The sequence below is a fragment of the Microchirus variegatus genome (assembly GCF_963457635.1).
Source record: "Microchirus variegatus genome assembly, chromosome: 11".
In the NCBI taxonomy this organism is placed as follows: domain Eukaryota; kingdom Metazoa; phylum Chordata; class Actinopteri; order Pleuronectiformes; family Soleidae; genus Microchirus; species Microchirus variegatus.
The window spans coordinates 26,799,125-26,819,124 of NC_139812.1; the positions used below are offsets into that span (position 1 = coordinate 26,799,125).

General features: G+C 43.4%; 1 protein-coding gene across 2 annotated transcripts in view; it reads right to left on the reverse strand.

Moving 5' to 3' along the window:
* The window catches only part of kcnma1a (potassium large conductance calcium-activated channel, subfamily M, alpha member 1a), a gene marked incomplete at both ends in the record, with an annotated part of 217,230 nt that overhangs the window by 144,127 nt on the left and 53,103 nt on the right, over positions 1-20,000 (reverse strand). The gene's annotated exons all lie outside the window — the stretch shown is intronic.

Below are 20,000 nucleotides of genomic sequence, written 5' to 3' on the forward strand. Positions count from 1 at the left end.
CCTAAAATGGGCTCCATATGATACGATTTGGCAACAATGTGGCACACAAGGCAGTCGGAAATGTGGATTTGAGCCTAAACTGGACTACATATTATGTCACATGTAACAAATATGGCTAGCTATTGTACATTACAATATATATTGGTTAGCTTTGGCAACTATGTGGCACATTAGGCACTAGCTAGAATAGCTTTTATCCTAAAATGGGATCCATATGATACGATTTGGCAACAATGTGGCACATTAGGCACTAGCTAACGTAGCTTTTAGCCTAAAATGAGCCCAATATGATGCAATTTGGCAACAATGTGGCACATTAGGCACTAGCGAACGTAGCTTTTAGCCTAAAATGAGCCCAATATGATGCAATTTGGCAACAATGTGGCACATTAGGCACTAGCTTATGTAGCTTTTAGCCTAAAATTAGCCCAATATGATGCAACAAATTTTCCCTGGTTATATCAAAACACACCTGGGCCAAAATGTGGCACATTGGACACTGGCTAACATAGATTTTAGCCTAAAATGGGCTCCATATGATACGATTTGGCAACAATGTGGCGCACAAGGCAGTAGGAAATGTGGATTTGAGCCTAAACTGTTACATATATGTCACATGTAAAAAATCTGACCAGTTATAGTAACGTCTGGCACATTACGGCACTGGCAAATGTGGACGCGAGGCTAAAATGAGCCTCATTATGCTACAAATGTGGTCCAGGTGTCGGGAAAAAAAACATTATCTGGGCCAGTTCTGTTTTTGTTTTCTGGTCCACTTTTGTCTGTCATGAAGCGATAAAGTATCGCAGTTTATGGCCCAGATCTGGCAAACATGAGCGGGTCGCCCGAGTGCCGTCGACCACCCCCCCCCCCCTCCGTCGTATGTGGGCCACGGGAATGCGTCAGGTACAGTAGGCTACGGCGCTGGATTTGGGATTTGTTTCTCCTCGGTGAAAACCACATCGCGTCCTGGTTTCTGGTAACAATAACCCGACCCACGGCGCATAACGCAGAGGTGGAAATGCAGTCGGCCTCGTCTCCACGCGCTTCCCTTCACACCCACAACATCTCTGCTGTACGTGACTCAGACCTGCTGATGTATGGATGGTGAGACAGAGCGAGGGGAGGAGGAGGAGGAGGAGGAGGAGGAGGAGGAAGAGGAAGAGGAGGAGGAGGCAAGCCAGTGACATGCACCACATTTTCAGCCTCTTCCAGGAGTAATATTAATAATCTGACTCCTCATTAGTCCCAACAGGGAAATTCTCTTTAATCCCTGAGCTTTCTCCAGGGAAACCTGGAGCACAAGTGTGGAAGATTAAGACGCGAGGTGTCGTTCCTCCAGGTAAACACCCGAGGTCATTTTATCATTATTCTGTTCTGCAGCGAGCGGATACAAACTCGTACCGTCTTGGTACTGTCAGACACAAAAGTCTAGGTGCATAGAGGCGCATTTCCAGTGTTCTAATGGTACATTGTGTTTGCTAATGGCGTTCGAAGGCTATTGGATGATTAGAAAACTGTGCGTAATGATGTTAGCACAGCTGAAAACACTTTTATTTGGAATAAAAATCATTATTTCTAATCTTGTCGATGTCTTGACTAAATTTTTCCAGTTAGAAATTGAGAAATTAAAGGGTGAGGATGCAGATTTTTAGTAGAAAAACCGATGAAATCTGTTTTGTTTTGTTTTGTTTTGAACCATTGCTGTGTGGAAGCTAGTTCTGCGTCAACGCTAACGCACATTAGCGCCATCAATCCATGACGACTGACCGGGGAAAAAAAAAACACACGTTACGTCATGTATTACGTGCCGCGGAACCAGACTCCGGGCACCGTTTAGCGGTTAGCTCCGTTAGCTGTGTTAGCTCCTTTAGCTTCGTTAGCACGCCTACAGTCGAATCCGTTTATTACACGAAAAGATTACAAATAACCAGCGTACCAGCTGAAAACAGTTTTATTTTGAATAAAAATTATTATTTATAAACTTGCCAATGTCTTGACTATATTTTCTATTAATTTTACAACCCTTTTCATAAATAAAAGTGTGACTTTTTAATGGAAAACACACAAAAATTGTATAGCTGAGCCCAAACTTTTGAACGGTAGTGTACGCCTGAAATTAAACGCACACAAAAAAAGGATTTTTGGGTCTTCAAGATGTGTTATTAGCAGAGGAATGCTAAGTTTAGCACGTGGAGGTCACGGCTGCTGAGCTCGATGAGTTGTCGCGGAGGAACGACGACCTACAACGACCTTCTGACGCGAGGTTTGCCTCGCCGCGGAGAAGTCGCGGTTAAAAGGTTAGCGGGATATTAAGCAATTTAAAATGACCTTTGAGGCATGTCGTGTTAATTTAAACGGCCTCTCGACGATGAAATTGAAATGTTCTCCACCTCTGCTCTGAAGGGGAGAGGTGGAGAGACATGCACACCACGTTTCAACAAAACCAGCGCTATTAGCAAATTACGGCTAAATTTACGGGATTATATGCAGAGTTAGCATCCGAGTTGAAATACTGCAATTAGAGCAGCATTTATAAACTGTAGTTGCGATAAACAGAAAGGAAATAGGGAAATTTCCCTTAAATGACTTGAATTTTGGGGTAAAGTCTGTAAAATCATCGTATCATCTGCATAGAAACAAACAATAATGATTAAAAAGCTGGAAATCGAGTGTAAAAAAGGCTTGAAATAATGAAACTTCGTTGTCATATTATGTCAATTAACTCAATACTTTGCGTTAAGTGTGATTTATGTTGTGTGTTTGTATTTATTGTGCGTATTTTACTGCCGCTTCGTATTGATGTAAAGCGCGTTTGACACAGTATATCATTTAACACGGTGACTTGTATTTTTTTGGGTGTGTTTTTCACCTTTCTCGATAACTTGTAAGCTATCGTAGCTATGCTAGCTGTGTCGGGAGCGGCTATTTTTGTGAACTCACTTGAAAATAACTGATAGAAATAGGACTAACATCGTGTTACGGTGGAGGAACTTGTTTTGTAGAAGGCACGTAATGTAAATTTGAAATTAAAACTGTTTTAACAAGACCTGCGTTATTAGCAAATAACGGCTAAAGGTTAGCATGAGGTGGGGGAAGCTTTGTTAACAGTGTTAGCAGTGAGAGACTGGAGCTGGGATAATGGGCAGAGTCATTTTCTATGACCTTTAAAGAGTTGTTATGAAAGTGTGGAACAGTTTCCCACCTCTGGGAAACCAGTTAACATTTGTAAAAAGTACTAAAATGTGGGTAAAGTTGACGACATAATTAGCGATTATTCAGTAGACAGAGTTGTGTCTGTGGTTCAGGACATTCAGAGACTCCTCGCTGCACCAGTAATCGGGGAAGGTGTTTATATGCGCCGTTAAACCAGATACTGTGTGTCCACGCGCGCAGATATCAGTGATGACATTTCACCCCAACCTCCTTATTTTATTTAAGCGTACAGTAGACATCGGAGACGTCGTTATCTCGCCGTATATCAGTTTCAGGAGCAGAGATGACGGCCAAAAAAAAAAAGCTTTTTATGTCATAAAATAATGTAGAAACGAAGATATTTAGACTTTGTTTGTTTGTTTCTGGCTCGAAAAATGACTCCTCTTGACGGGAGTCCGCACTGACGGTTCGTCCCCAGGTTTAAAAGAAACCAAATCCTCATTTATGCAACAGTGGGGGGGAGGGGGGGGGGGGTTAGACAAGGTAATGACACCCAATCAATGTCACACACACCAGCATGCGGCACAGTGACAACATGGCTGCCAGGGAAGACACCAGGACTTTAGCCACTTAGCTAAAAACTCAGGCCACCTCATAAAAATCTATGTTAGCTAAAGTGCACCGTGTCTTAATTAGAGGTTCGCCAATTTATCTCAACGTTAGACAAATGTCTTTTGACTGGAGATTGAATTTTGTTTGTACCACAAACTGCTGCAGCTGCTTCTGCTGCTGAATCTGCACCAGAATCCATAGAGAAAATCATCGATTTAAGCTCTCGAGGGAACAGGAGCCGCCGCCGCCTCGACTCGTCCGGTTTTTGTCACTCGTTGCTAACCTGAACGTACGAATACACGTAGCGACGTTAGCTGTGTTAGCTCCTTTAGTGTCGTTAGCACGCCTACAGTCCAATCTGTTTATTAAACGAAAAGAGCAGCGCTACAAATAACCAGCATACTGTGTGCCTCTGTTTTTAAAGTTTAGCGTGACATGTTTTCATGTTTCAAAAACATGTTGCCATGTTTTCAAGGTGTCCACCGACAACAGAACCATTGCTGCATGGAAGCTAGTGCTGCGTCAACGCTAACGGCATTAACAGCGGTTAATGGCGTTAACACACATTAGCAAATGGCGCGTTTCCATGACGACTGACCGGAAAAAAGACATACGTGACGTGCACCGGAGTCCAGGCACGGTTTACCAGTTAGCTCCGTTAGCTCCTTTAGCGTCGGTTAGCACGCCTACAGTCAAACTGGAGCGGTCTGTTTATTAAACGTAAAAGAGCAGCGCTACAAACAACCAGCGTACCTGTGTTTAAAGTTTATCGTTACTTTAGAGACTCATTTTATAACAATCTGGAGTCGCGTAAACATGACGTCACGTACAACGTCTTTTTCCGGAAACGCGCCATGCGTTAAACGTCGACATGCCCAGCACTAGCGGAAACATCAACAAACACGGTGATAAAATATCTTTTGGTGCATAGCGTCAGGAGCTTTTTGCCTATGTCCCTAATCCTTTTATTTATTATTATTTATTTTATGGCGAGCTTTAAGAAACGTGCCTAGCAGTGACAGCGGCGTTGGTTGAAGCCGCATCGATTGCGACGCTGCTGCGTTCTCTGAGTCACCGATGGCTAAAACCAGGCAGCCGCGATGACGACGACGCGGGGAGGCGAGAAAACGTCTTCGTCTCCAGACGACGGAGCCGTTATCTCCTTCCACTGAAACTCGATGTGATCCCATTTCAGAAAACACCGTTCTCTTCCCCTCAGCCTGAGATTCTCTGCAGACCATAAATCATCACGTTGTAAAAGAGAGAAAAGTCAATAGCAGGGACTCGGGAAAGACCGTATTTTAATTTTCTAAATAGCTCCAAACGACCGCGCCGCGCCGCGTTGCTGTAATTAGCTAAGTGATTTTGGATTTATTTCCTCGTGACGCACGTCGAGCGCGAGCCGATCCGAGGAAACAATTTATGTAAAAACTACTACTTTAATTCCTTGTTGGCTTCATCGGTTGCGGTCGCAGGAGCGCGCGGCTATTTTTAGAAGCTAAATCGATAATAACCTGCGGCAGGAAGAGCAGGAGATTCTCGCTGACCTGAGCTCCTCCCATCAGTTATTACCCGACGACGCATGAATCTCAGTTTACTAAAACTGTGCTGGCATTGTTGCCTGGTTCTCAAACATTGGGTCAGGTCCCCACAGATGGGTCACTGGACAGCTTTTTGGGGTCCCCCAAAGAAAAATTGGGTTTTAGATTTTAATGTTGCTAACGCCTTGTTCAGGCGCGTTAGCCCGAGTGACCATCATAGCATAGCAACACGCTAAATTCAGCCGTATTTGGTGTTCTCCTACAACAGAACCATTGCTGCATGGAAGCTAGTGCTGCGTCAACGCTAACGCACATTAACGCCATTGATCCATGGCAACTGACCGGGAAAAAAACGCATCATGTTCACGTGCCGCGGAACGGGACTCCAGGCACTGTTTACCAGTTAGCTCCGTTAGCTGTGTTAGCTCCTTTAGCGTCGTTAGCACGCCTACAGTGGAATCTGTCTATTAAACGAAAAAGAGCAGCGCTACAAATAACCTAAAGCACAGGAACGCGCAACGAACACAGCACTGCGCAGCATTTGCTTTCGAGTACTTTTTCGTGACTTATTGTAGGATAAACGCTACGCTAGCCAGTGCCGAATGTGCCGAAAAGTTAGCTGCATTAGCTCCTTTAGCCTAGTTAGCACGCCTACAGCGGAACAAGAGCAGAACTACAAATAACCAGCGTACCTGTGTTACTGCGTATGTGTGCCTCTGTTTTTAAAGGTTAACGTTAACTTTAGAAACTCATTTCAACAAATCGCTTCATGCGTTACTGTGCGTTAATGTTAGCGTGCCCAGCACTAGCGGGAACATCAACAAATACGGTGATAAAATATCTTCGCCCAGATATGTTTTAATAAAACTGTGGCAAATTTGTCGCGTTATGTGGGGCCCAAGTTTTTTGGGATATTCTCAAAAAGTTCACAAAGTTCGCACTTTCTGGACGTTCAGTTGTCGCTGAAGTTGCACCGATGTTTACTCTTGGATCTCTTGGGTCTCGGATCGCTCGGCCTCGCATCAGCCTTTTTCTTGGCAGTAGCTTTTCCCCCGAAAAACCGTCTTTCGTTTGCGTTTGTCGACGTTGCTTCAACCGTCTCGTGTCTCGTTAAATAGTTAGTATAAAAGTTAGCATACGGTAGCAGTTTGATTGATGCATCGACATCCAATTCCGAGAAAACGATCTCCCTCATCTCGCTACCTTTGACGTCCACTTCCTCGGCGGCGTTAGCGCCCGCGACGCCGCGGAGTCTCGGACGCATCGTGACTCACGGCCGACTCTGATCTAATATCTGAGCGGAGGCTCGGCGGCGGCGGCTCGGCGCTAAGTGAAACATCACTCTTTTGCGGTTGCTCCTCCTGACCTTTTCTCTCTCCGCGGAGCGGCGACAGACAAAGGGCAGGAAGTCCAGGTCGTCGGCTGTTTAGCAACAGAGGAGCAGGTGGCAAATGGATGGGTTAATAAACGACGGAGGAGGAGGAGGAGGAGGAGGAAGGAGGAGGAAGGAGAACGATGAGTCATCCCACAGAAGGGATGAAGCGCTGTGGTGAACCTGAAGAGCAGCTGCAGGGAAAACATCTTTCACTCCTGGGAGAAAAAAACGGAGACCGAATAAAAAAAACGAAAAAATGAAGAGCTCATCAATAACGTGTCACAAAGATGAAAGTGAGGCAAAAATAAATAAATAAATAAATAAAACAACTTTCTTCTTTATTTTTAGCGACGGTGTGCGTTTCACAGAAGCCTTGACGCGAACGTTCTTCTCTTACTTGACACAATTTGAAATGGAATGTTTTCTCGCCATCAGAACACACCTGTAGTCTATTTATATATACACACACACACACACACACACATATATATATATATATATATATATATACACACATGCTCAGATGTGCAGCACTATGTGTGTTTGCAAAGTGACAAAGTCATGTGTGACATTACTACACACTCAACCGCCACGAGACAAAAACCAGGGAAAACAGGTTTAAATCAGCTTAAATCTATAATAACTGAGGAGAGTGTTCCAGGTTTTATTTTCACCATCATCACGGCATTTTATACCTTTAAATACATTAAAGGTGTATTATGTAATAAATCTAAATCAACTGGCCATTAAAATCCTCCTAATATGTCACAGAGACTGACAAACTGAACTCACCAACAACAACAGTACAGACTAAATATTTGCATTAAAAAAAATGCTTTGCATTTCGTAGAAAAGTCCATCCCTAATATAATATTTAGCGACTTTAACAACGTTGCTACAGACAGCAATGCTTCAAATCAAAAGAAGTACGGGCACAACTTTAGCTTTGTCCTGTCGTCAAACCAGAACTTATTGTCTTTTAATTTGGGTAAAAGGTACAAAAACAAATATTTTACAAGGGATTTCGGCGCCAAAGATTTCCTAATTTGTCGTACATATATGAACACAAGTTGTCCATTTACCAAGTCACAAGTACTTGGTAAATGGACTTTATGTTTGTTTGTTTGCAACCTGTAGAACCTGCAGAAGTGATATCATTTACAAGGGTCTTTGAATGCATTTCGTAGAAAAGTCCATCCCTAATATTAGGGACTTCAAACGCTTCAAATCAAAATAAGTATGGGCACAACTTTAGCTTTGTCCTGTCGCCAAAACCAGAACTTACCCACTTTTATTTTGGGTAAAAGGTACAAAAACAAATGTTTTACGAGTGATTTCAGCGCTAATGAGTTCCTAATTTGTCGTGCATATATGATCACAAGGTGGCAGCAGCGAGTATAGTGCATGGACTACGGCATTGTTTGAAACCTATAGAACCTGCAGAAGTGATATCATTTACAAGGGTCTTTGAATGCATTTCGTAGAAAAGTCCATCCCTAATATTTAGACGGCAAAGCTACAAATCAAAGGAATTACGGGCACAACTTTAGTTTTGTCCTGTCGCAAAAAAACAGAACTTATTGTCTTTTAAGTTGGGCAAAAAGTACAAAACAAATGTTTTACGAGTTATTTCAGCGCCAATGAGTTCCTAATTTGTCGTGCATATATGATCACAAGGTGGCAGCAGCGAGTATAGTGCATGGACTACGGCATTGTTTGTTTGCAACCTGTAGAACCTGCAGAAGTGATATCATTTACAAGGGTCTTTGAATGCATTTCGTAGAAAAGTCCATCCCTGAAACCACAATGTATTGTCTTTTAAATTGGACTAAAGGTACAAAAAAAAAGTGTTTTACGAGTGACTTCAATGCCAATGAGTTCCTCATTTGAAGTTGTCCATTCACTAAGTCACAAGTACTTTTGTTTGTTTGTTTGCAATCTGTAGAACCTGCAGAAGTGATATCATTTACAAGGGTCTTTGAATGCATTTCGTAGAAAAGTCCATCCCTAATAAATACGTTACTACAGACAAAGCAAAGCTACAAAACCAAAATCTCTCAATCCTGAAGCCACATTTAAGGCTGAATTCCTTCTTAGAAACATCCGCTGCCACCGTGATTCGCCACCAGGAGGAACTAGCTTACTGCTACTTCCACTTCTGCTCCAGAAGCTCCTCCCATTATCACTTCTGCAAGCAATTCCCTCAAAGAACGAGGTGTAAAAACCGTGTCTCGTCTCGTGTCGTCATGTGTCAGATTACCGGCCGTGAAGCTAACCGACCCCTGGGAGCAGTTAAAGGACATAGATGAGGTCGTTTGTGAAGTGTGTTTACATGAAGAACCGACACATTATCAATAACAAACGGCGTCAATAAAACACTTTCGTCGAGGCGCGCTGCACACGAGGTGCTGACTTATTACTGTAAACAATCCTGGGAAAGGAACACCCCGTTTAAAACATGGCTGCTCGCGGAGACAGAAATCTTATCAGCCTCTCCTGATAAGATCTATGTCAGATTATACTTGAATGTGTTTGTTGCTTTATTTTACCGTTACGCAGCTTTTTCTGACTGAATATTGGAGGTTTGCCAAGGCACTGACTCTCCCACACCAAACTCCATAGAGAAAAGCAGCGTTTTTAGCTCACGCGGAAACAGGAGCTGCTGCGCTAACGCCGCCACGTTTGCCAAGTTTGCGTCACTCGGGTGCATGCGAGGTAAGGATTTCAAAAGTCACAAAATAACACATCTGAGCTGAGTAAATGAGGCGGCAGTGGATCAACAACTCCCGTTTGCTGTGGTGTAAAATCGCTGATTTTCTCAATGGGGTTTGGTGCGGGAGCGTTAGCCGTTTTACAAAGTGACAGAAACTTCAGTTTCTGGTCAGAAAAAGCTGTCAAACGGTGAGAAAAAGCAGCAAAAGGGTTAGGGTTATATTCTGAAGATATATTAGACTCAAACAAACATATATTTTAATGGCTAAAAATCCAGTTTGGTTCATCATACGACCACATTTTGAACAGCTGGAACCATGAGTTTAAGGGTGAATTCCAATTCCTTGCTTAACCCTCAATCTCAAAAATGTGCTCCCTCTAGTGCAAGTGCTGTCCCGATTCTCAGAAAAATTAAGTTGAGGGGCGAGTTTAAGGGCTGTATCGCCCTCAATGTTGAGATTTCGCAACACCACCCTTGGGAGCAAGGGCTACCCAGAATGCATTGCGTGTTTTCACATAAGAAAGATGGCGTCGGAAGCAGCGAAGCGAGCGCGATACAAATGTAAAAAAGTATTTTCTTTGTTAATAGAGATATAAACATGATGAAAACCATTGTATTATCTTAGTTTAGGCCCATATTATGGATTACTGACGTCATTGTTGCGTAACATTTATTTTTATTTTACGATCTTTTGTCAATAGTCGGCCGGTGTGGTTTACTTTTCAATAAGTCGTGGTGTGTGGTAACGGTCAGCTGAATATTTGTATGAGTATCATCTTATAACTAACTGACAACCTAATAACTTGACTGACAAACGGATCAGAATAAATAATCCTGACGTAAATGTGTTCTTCTTCTTCTTCTTCTTTTTTGGAGTCGACAGACTGGACGCAGCTTTGGCGTTATTCTGCCCCCTACAGTCTGAAGACGTATCTGCATTTAAGGGGTGTCCCATTTCTAAGTGACAAAATAACCCTCAACACTTGGTTTTGAGGGCCAGTTAAGATTAAGGGTTGAGATAGGAATTGGAATTGGCCCCAAATCTGCTCTGATTCATCGTCATTTACATGCTTTAAAATCCACTATTATCATAACAATGTGAACAGTTTCTCCACATATGGAGCCTGCACACGTGTGGGTGGTGGATGTGTTTGTTGTTAAAGACTTTTTTTTTTTTCATTAAGCCGTCGTTCACACTCCTCCTCCCCGAATGAACAAAAACACCACGGTGTAAAAATCGACGCAACGATATAAAAACGGACAAAAACACATCATCATTATTATTATTATTATTATGATGATTATTATTATTATGGGATGAAGCCTTTCGAACGCTCTCGGCTTGTTTTTGTTCAGGAGGGAACGCGACCGTTGTCGCGGGGAGGCGTGATGATGCAGGAGGTGGCGCCGTGTTTACACACATCCACGCAGAGGAGTTTACTGACAGCGGTAAATTAGCTCCACACACTCGACAGGAAAGCGTAATTATCGAGCCTGAACAGGCAGATGCACACGCACACACACACGCAGGCACACACACACACACACACACACACACACACACACACACACAGGCGTTCATGAATAAACTCACGAGGGAGGCAAACACATTCTGGCTGCTTTCAACAAGCTGCGGTACATAACACAAATACGCTTATGCAAGTCCAAACCACTGTCGGTACAAAAGTGTACGAGGTAAACACTGAAGAAACACACAAACAAACAAACCACGTACGTGTGTGTGTGTGTGTGTTCTTGTACTTGCGGCATACTGAGGACCAGTGAGGGTTTTTAACCAACAAAGTGAGGTCATTTTTACGGAGTGAGGACATTTTGGCCGGTCCTCACTTTGTTTTCATTGAAATCACTTCCCTAAGTTGCTATAACATGCTATACTCAATTTGTCCAATTTTTTTTCCCACATTTTGGACGACATAGTACGACGTTTTTGTCAAATTTTGGACCAAACATTTTGGGTCAATTTTTTTTTTTCAAATTTTGGACGACATAGTATAGTATGACGTTTTGTCAAATTTTTGACCAAAATTTTTTTTGTCAAATTTTGGATCAAAATGTTTTTGGTCAAATTTTGGATCAAAATGTTTTTGGTCAAATTTTGGACCAATTTTTTTTTTTGTTAAATTTTGGACCAATTTTTTTTTGTCAAATTTTGGACCAATTTTTTTTTTTGTCAAATTTTGAACCAATTTTTTTGTTTGTCAAATTTTGGACCAAACTTTTTTTTGTCATATTTTGGACCAATTTTTTTTTGTCAAATTTTGGACCAAAATCTTTTTGTCAAATTTTGGACCAAAATCTTTTGGTCAAATTTTGGACCAAAATCTTTTGGTCAAATTTTGGACCAAAATCTTTTGGTCAAATTTTTTTTTTTAAATTTTGGTCGACATATTTTTGTAAAATTTTGGACCAAAAAATAATAATAATAAAAAAAAAATGTTTTCCAGCCCTTTTTGCTCTGGGGCTCCACCTGCAGACATTTTATGGTACTGCCACCAGTAGTTCTTCATAGATGTCATTCATGAAGTAGATATTTGTAATTGTGTTGATTTATAAAGTGAAAATGCTGGTCCTCACTTTGTCAGCAACCCAGTCCTCAGTATGCAGCAAGTACAAGAATGTGTGTGTGTGTGTGTGAAAAGGCTAACGCTGTAAAAACAGCAAAAATAACGTTCGAACGCAGGTTTCCTTACAGATTATGTACGTTTGCGAGTATTTGAGCAAAATCGACGTAACGGAGAGTGTTTTTACATCAAATTATAGAATTTAGGGAAGGCTGTGCTCTCGCAACGCTGAAATTTACAACACTTTTTTGCATCGAAGGCCTAGCGCTAACCACGCAAACGCCCGTTGACGGTATAATCTACGTAAAAACAACGTAGACGGAACCTTTGGTCTGTCAGCGTCAACAGGATGGAAACAGAAGGGTTAAATCTTCTGGCAAGGAATTCGGAACTTCCGACAAGAACTGGAACAAACCATTAGCCGGCGGTGGGAAACTGTAGCGTAGCACCCAGGCTAGCTTAAATCCTACTTTGGTGCCTCTGAACTCATACATGGAGTGAAAATTCAAATCCCATTCGCATTATGGAGGTGTTGTAGTGTCGGTGAAGTTTCTCCACGTCAAAGTCATCTTCTGTAGTTAGCTGTACCAAGCTAGCACGTCCACTTGCCTACAGCTAACTAGGCTACTGAAGATTGGTGCTTGTTCAACTTTGATAAAAAAGTGATTAAGTAGGGTTTGAGTCATGCTAACATATTAACATGTATTCTCAGTTTCTTGGTTTTAATTCAGATTAGCACAATAATCTGTTTGTCTGACAACTGAAACAATCTTCAGCAGTTAGCTGTAGCAAGCTAGCACGTCCAGTTGTCTTTAGTTTACTGGGCTACTGAAGACTGGTGTGTTACTGTACCGTGTCAGTCACGCTAACATATTAACGTGTATTCTAAAAGTCCAGTTTTAGTCAGACTAAGACAATAATCTGTTTGTTTTCATGTAAACAACTCACAACGCTGAATTTTAAAACACATTTTTGCATTGAAGGCTTCACGCTAACCACATAATAGCCCGTTTACAGTCTAATCTACGTAAAAACAACAGACACAGAACCTTTAAATCTTCCGACTAGGAACTCTGAAATCTCAACTTCTGACGACAACTGAAGCAATCTTCAGCAGTTAGCTGTAGCAAGCTAGCACGTCCAGTTGCCTTCAGCTAACTAGGCTACTGAAGACTGGTGTGTTACTGTACCGTTTCAGTCACGCTAACATGCAAGTCTAGCACAATAATCTGTTTGTTTTCATGTAAACACGCCGACCGCGTCGACACAAACAACGGCAGTGAGAGAAAAGTAGCCGAGCTGCTCTCGACAGGAGAGGGAGGCAATCAACAAGACAACAACAACAACAACAACAACACACTAATTTCCTCCACGACGGGACGTTTGAGGACACGCGGAAACACAACGGCGCGTCCTCACAGCGTTGATTTCCTGCCAAGTCTCACACACACACACACACACACACACACACACGTTAGGTAGAAAATGCAGATAAGATGCGGTAAAGAGAGGAGACGCCGCGGGGGAAGGTGTGAAGACAAACGAAGCGTTAGGGAAAACAAGAGTCTGTATTTGTTTTAGTCACAGATTTGATTTTAAAAAAAAATGCTCCGTCACTGTCACATGACAGGCGTGGACGCCGCGGAGCGACCGTGACCGCGGGGCTGAACAGATGTTTCCACGGTTTCCGCCCAACGATCCCATTAAGAAACACGGCAGACGCGACCTATTTCTGGGATCCACCGCGCCGGAGACGGAGACGCAAATATCTCGCCGTTTGTGCCGGACACGACGGGCTGGCATAAAAAACGTCGTCGCCGTAGAGTTAATTCCGGGAACCAATTAGGTGTTAAGTTAAGTTCGGGCCGGCTCGTTCCACGACCGTCTCCCGTGGCCTCGGTGCTTTAATGAGGTCAGTAACGGGGACGATGCAGTCGTCAGGAGACGAAGGACGAAGCGTTGGAACAACAACAGTCCTTTCAGCGTCTTTGTCTCAGTTCTTGGTCTCATTTCACCTCTCGCCCAAACCACTTTGCTCTGAAACGCCATTTTCGGTGTTCACGTGCGTCCTGATACTCGCTAAAACAGGGTTTCTCAATCTCCGTCCAGGGGATGCACAGTTTAATCAGGCTAAGGGTCTTAGTCCGGCTAGTCTGTGAGTCTGACTTCACACTCCATAGATGGCGCTATATCTCTCTATAAGTTAGTGTTTTGAATCAGTTTCCTGTTGACCATATAAGCCAAAACAGCTAAAAGTGACATTTTTAAAGTGTTTTTTGAGGGCCTTGTCATGCACAAAAACTCTTCAAACTTGGTGTGCACCTCGGGATCTGTACAAATTGCGATCCGACTAAGTTTTAGGGCGATCCGCAAAAATTATGCAGGATTTGTAGCTAAAAAACACATTTTGTGTTCCCACTAGCCATAGGCAGGCCTCAAAACAGACATACGCCGCTCTTACCTGCCTTTGTTCTGTATATGGGTTACCGTGGCAACCGTTGTAGTGCCCACAAGTATGTTAGCAAGTGTATCTGTGTGCTGCTTGCAGTAGAAGTTGTATTTATTTATAAATGTATTGGTACCGGGCGCTAGGTTAACGCACGTTAGCGCGTTTCCATGACGACTGACGGGAAAAAAGACGCGCGTGACGTCATGTTTACGCGCCGCGTCACCAGAGTCCAGGCACCGTTTACCAGTTAGCTCCATTAGCTCCTTTAGCACCTACAGTGCGAACTGGAGCAGTCTGTTTATTAAAGGAAAAGAGCAGCGCTAACAAATAAAGTAGCAGCGTACCTGTGTACTGCGTATGTGTGCGACTGTTTTTAAAGTTTAGCGTTACTTCAGAGACTCATTTTAACAATCGGGGAGTCACGTAAACATGACGTCGCGCGCGTCTTTTTGCGGTCAGTCGTCATGGAAACGCGCCGTGCGTTAACGGCGACGCCGCTATACGCCGTTGACTCGCTAACGTGGGACAGCACTACTATTTTGTATTATTTTGTCGGATGTCGTCGGATGTCGTCGGTAAACGTAAAGTTCCGGACGGACCGTCTGAAAATCGTTCCCCAAGTTTTCTCCGGCAACATCCGACAAAATAATTGTACATTTCTCACATTCGTCAGATAGCGCGTATTGACGCCATTAACGTTGATGCCGTTAGCGCAGCCAGCACTAAAACGTATGTACTTTCCGATGCTAGCACGTTGGCAAAATCGTGTCACGTGCCCAATTTGGTAGGATTACATTTTACCGACGACACCTCGTAAATCTCAGTTCCAAAAACGACATCTTACAGATACATCTGTTAATGTCGGGACGCCGCCTCAGATCATCGCGAGACGACACGATACGATATCGCTGAGCCCTAGTGGACGGAATGTGCACGCGTTGCACGTGGAAACGCGCAATGTAAACAAACACACTGCTGGGATTCTTCTCCCCCGTTTAGAGGTTTTCACCGCGGATCGAAACTGCAGCGAAGATCAGATCCATGTGCACTGAAGCCTGGCTGGTAACCATGGCAACTGCTGTGTGGTGTCTGACTGAGGCAGAAGTAACACACACACACACACACACACACAGTGGTGGGATTAAAGCCTAATGCAGGATCCATTCTGTCCGTGTAGAAGACGATGGAGACAGATAACCTTTGGTCCAGACACAGTTTCCTTCCTTCCTCCGTCGTCGTCCGTGATCATTTCGGTTTTCTTTGACGACGACTTCAGTGAAATGTGAAAGATCAAAGTCGAATTGAATTAACGGAGCGATGTCAATCCTTCTGTGGGCCGCGTCGCTTCAAAAAGTCATTAAAAATCTTAATCGACGTGGAAATCAGTCCATTGAAGGGTTAACTCGGTGCCAAAGTCCATGGAGAAAATCCGCGTTTTTAGCTCACGAGCTGCCGGTCCACTGCTGCCTCGTGTGGTCACTTTGTGTCACTGAGTTAAACCAAAAAAAACGCGTTTCAAACACTGAAATCACAAAATAACATGTTTGAATTGACTGATAAAGACAGAAGTGGATCAACAACTGCTGTGAACTTAAATTGACGATTTTATGAATGGGATTTGGGTCAGGAAATAAAAATAATAAAATAAAAATAATAATAATATTCCAGCCCCATATTTCTGCATCTGCATTGATTTATTTAAATTACAGTTGTTACCATAAATGTCAGATGATATCTGGTGTGAATTTAGTTGTTTTTATGCTTAATTATTGATATTTAAACGTGTAGGAAGGAGTTTTCTTAAATAGTTTTAAATCAATTCCATGTATTTTTAATTTTTTTTTTTTAAATCAATATTTTATTTACTCTCATAAATATCATAATATTTGACTAAATGCTTCACTAACAGAACAGAAAAACAGCCTTTAAAATAATGTGTAGACATTATTTAGAATTAGAACTTAAACACATTTTAAGCCTCGATAATTTCAAAAAAAATGACGTCGCGCATGTGTATTTTAAATTACCGTAACTCCTTGCTACTTCGTGCAATTTCAATCATCTGAATTGCCCCTGAAAGCTGTGAAACGGCGTTTTCTGATGCTAATACGTGCATTACGGTAATGACCGAGTGCCGTGTAGGGGGGGGGGAGGAAACAAGCAGCAGCTGCAGGCGGCGTTTGTGTGACAGAGGCAGGATTCAATCAAAAATGTTCTTTCTTTGGGGAGTTTAGCGAAGTTTTCAAGGTATATTCTGTATAAATAAATCCAAATCTTGTATATAACAGTTTTAGTATTTTTTCACAGCTTTCAGGGGCCGTTCGAAAGATTAAAATTGCACGAAGTAGCGAGGAGTTACGGTAATTTGAAATACACGTGCGTCGCGGTGTCAGCGATGATCCCCGTGGTTGTAAAAGGGTTGAATCGGGTCTAAAGTGTTAGAAATTAACGGTCATACGACAGACACGCGCGCGTCTGCTCCTCGGCGCCCCCATCAGGACGCTGTGTTTATGCTGCGTGTCATTAAGAGAGCGCACATGAGCAAGGAAAACCCGCTGAGCAGAGAATTATTATCAGCTCCAGCAGAAGTGGCACAAATCACAGTCGGTGAAACACAGGAGTCTCTCTCTCTGTCCATCTGTTGGTATGTCTCTCACTCACAAACAAATACACTGTGTGTGTGTGTGTGTGTGTGTGTGTGTGTGTGTGTGTGTGTGTGTGTGTGTGTGTGTGTGTGTGTGTGTGTGTGTGTGTGTGTGTGTGTGTGTGTGTGTGTGTTCAGCTCAGTCAGAGCGGAAGATGAAAGTGTCAGTGAGCTGCCAGCGGAACAGTGTGAGTGAGCAGGAAGTGATGAAAGAAAAAGGCTCATTTAGTCAAGTTGACAGCTCCTTGAAGGGTTCCTCCTCCTCCTCCTCCTCCTCCTCCTCCTCCTGCTCCGCCTCCTCCTCCTCATCATCATCATGTTCCTCGTTTTCTTCATAACCGTGACGGAAAAGGCCTGAATCGTCCTCGACGTCCAGAGAGGAAGTGTTGACGTTCCAGCAGAACTTTACACAGAGTGGACGACTCCTTTCTGTTTCCTCACAACTCCGACTTAACGAGGTCACTGTGACACCAAAGACCTTCAGCTAAGACCTTCAGCAAAGACCTTCAGCAAAGACCTTCACCAAAGACCTTCACCAAAGACCTTCAACAGAGACCTTCAGCAAAGACCTTCAGCAAAGACTTTCACCAAAGACCTTCACCAAAGACCTTCAACAAAGACTTTCACCAAAGAACTTCAGCAAAGACCTTCAACAAAGACCTTCAGCAAAGACCTTCACCAAAGACTTTCACCAAAGACCTTCACCAAAGACCTTCAACAAAGACTTTCACCAAAGAACTTCAGCAAAGACCTTCAACAAAGACCTTCAAAGCAAAGACCTTCAACAAAGACCTTCACCAATGACCTTCAGCACAGACCTTCAACAAAGAACTTCAACAAAGACTTTCACCAAAGACCTTCACCAAAGACCTTCACCAAAGACCTTCAACAAAGACTTTCACCAAAGAACTTCAGCAAAGACCTTCAACAAAGACCTTCAAAGCAAAGACCTTCAACAAAGACCTTCAACAAAGACCTTCAACAAAGACTTTCACCAAAGAACTTCAGCAAAGACCTTCAACAAAGACCTTCAAAGCAAAGACCTTCAACAAAGACCTTCAACAAAGACTTTCACCAAAGAACTTCAGCAAAGACCTTCAACAAAGACCTTCACCAATGACCTTCACCAATGACCTTCAACAAAGACCTTCAGCAAAGACCTTCAACCATCGTCAAGGTTCTGGAGCATCAACCCCTTAATGTACGTATGCAGGACTAAACCCTTTGTTTGGGGACACCATGGCGACAAATATTGTCCTCTATGTTTCTCTAATCTTCAAAGTCCTAAATCATCAAGTGTGTCCTGGCCAACTCTTAGTCTGACTATGAACGTTATATATACACACACGGTTTCCCATACATTGACCAATTGGCCAGAATTAACAGTGACTGCTACAAATTGATCCTGTCTTATGGATTAGAAAAACAACGCAGCACTTCACTAATTTACAGCTCTCTCCGAGAAGCGTCGTGACCGAGGACGACATCGGGCAGAATGAACGACGACGAAAGCGGGAAAAAACCCTAACATAAAAAGTAGCCTCGTATCTATAAGTTAAAGGATTTGGCAACGGAAAAAAGAAGTAGTGCAGCGTAGGAGTGAGGGATGGAGCTGTAGGAACCAGGGTCAGGAACGAGAGTGTAATTCACACCGGGAGAAGATCCGCAGTGACAGCCTCTTACCTACTACACAAACACCACATATGACACCGGCTCGTCCTCGGCAAATAAATCTCTGCACACACACACACACACACACAGAGCTACACACACACACACACACACTGGTGGGTTCATGTTGGCAGAGGCTCAGCAGAGTGAGTTACAGCAAGGCCGCGGTGACGGTGCCAGCCAACTATCCCAGTGAGGTTCAGCCAGGACGGAGCATCCGTTAGCTTCTGTTGGGGATCAAATTAATTGCTGTGGAGTACGACTCCAGTGGGACCAGTATAAAACCGTGGTGGGGGGGGGGGGTGTGTACATGGCAGTGGATTATACAGTGGATTAATCCCACAGCCAACTTAGGTGTGAAAACAGTTGCCGCGCTGCGTTTTGGATAAATCGTTAGCGTTAGCAAGCGGAAAAGTCGTGTTTGTGGACGCGAGTCTGGATTTACGGGGCGCCTTATTTATCACGATGTTGTTGTTGTTGTTGTGGACCAAGACGGAGCATTCAGGCCTCTAAGAGAAACTACTCGGCTTAGTGATGCTAATCCGTCAGCGATAGCACCTGGTACCTGGTGTTTTCTTAAGTACGAGGTTCTAGAATGTGACGTCAACAGACTCCGGTTGATCAGAGAGGGAAAACTCTCTGATCAACCCGGAAAATGACACGCGTGACGTCACGTTTGCGTGCCGTGGCAGCGGAGTCCAGGCACCGTTTACCAGTTAGCTCCCTTCGCTGCGTTAGCTCCTTTAGCGCCATTAGCGCGCCTACAGTCGAACTGGAGCAGTCTGCGCTAACAAATAACCAGCGTACCCGTGTTACTGCGTATGCGTGCGTCTGTTTTTAAAGTTTAGCGCTACTTTAGAGACTCATTTTCACGATCCGGAGTCGCGCAAACGTGACGTCACGCGTGTCTTTTTCCGGGTCAGTCGTCATGGAAACGCTTCATGTGTTAACGCGCGTTAACACATGAATCCGTCAGCGATAGCATCGAGGACCTGGTGTTTTCTTTAGTGCGAGGTTCCGAGCGAGCGGAGCCGATACTAGAATGTGACGTCAACAGACTCTGATTGATTGAAAACTCCCTTTTTAACAGGATGAAAATAGCTGGCAGAACCAGATTCAACAGATCTGCCTAGGCCGGTTGTGGTGAAAGGAAAACGTTTCTATTTCCGGCTATTGACAAAAGATCGTAAAATAAAAATAAATGTTACGCAACAATGACGTCAGTAATCCATAATATGGGCCTAAACTAAGATAATA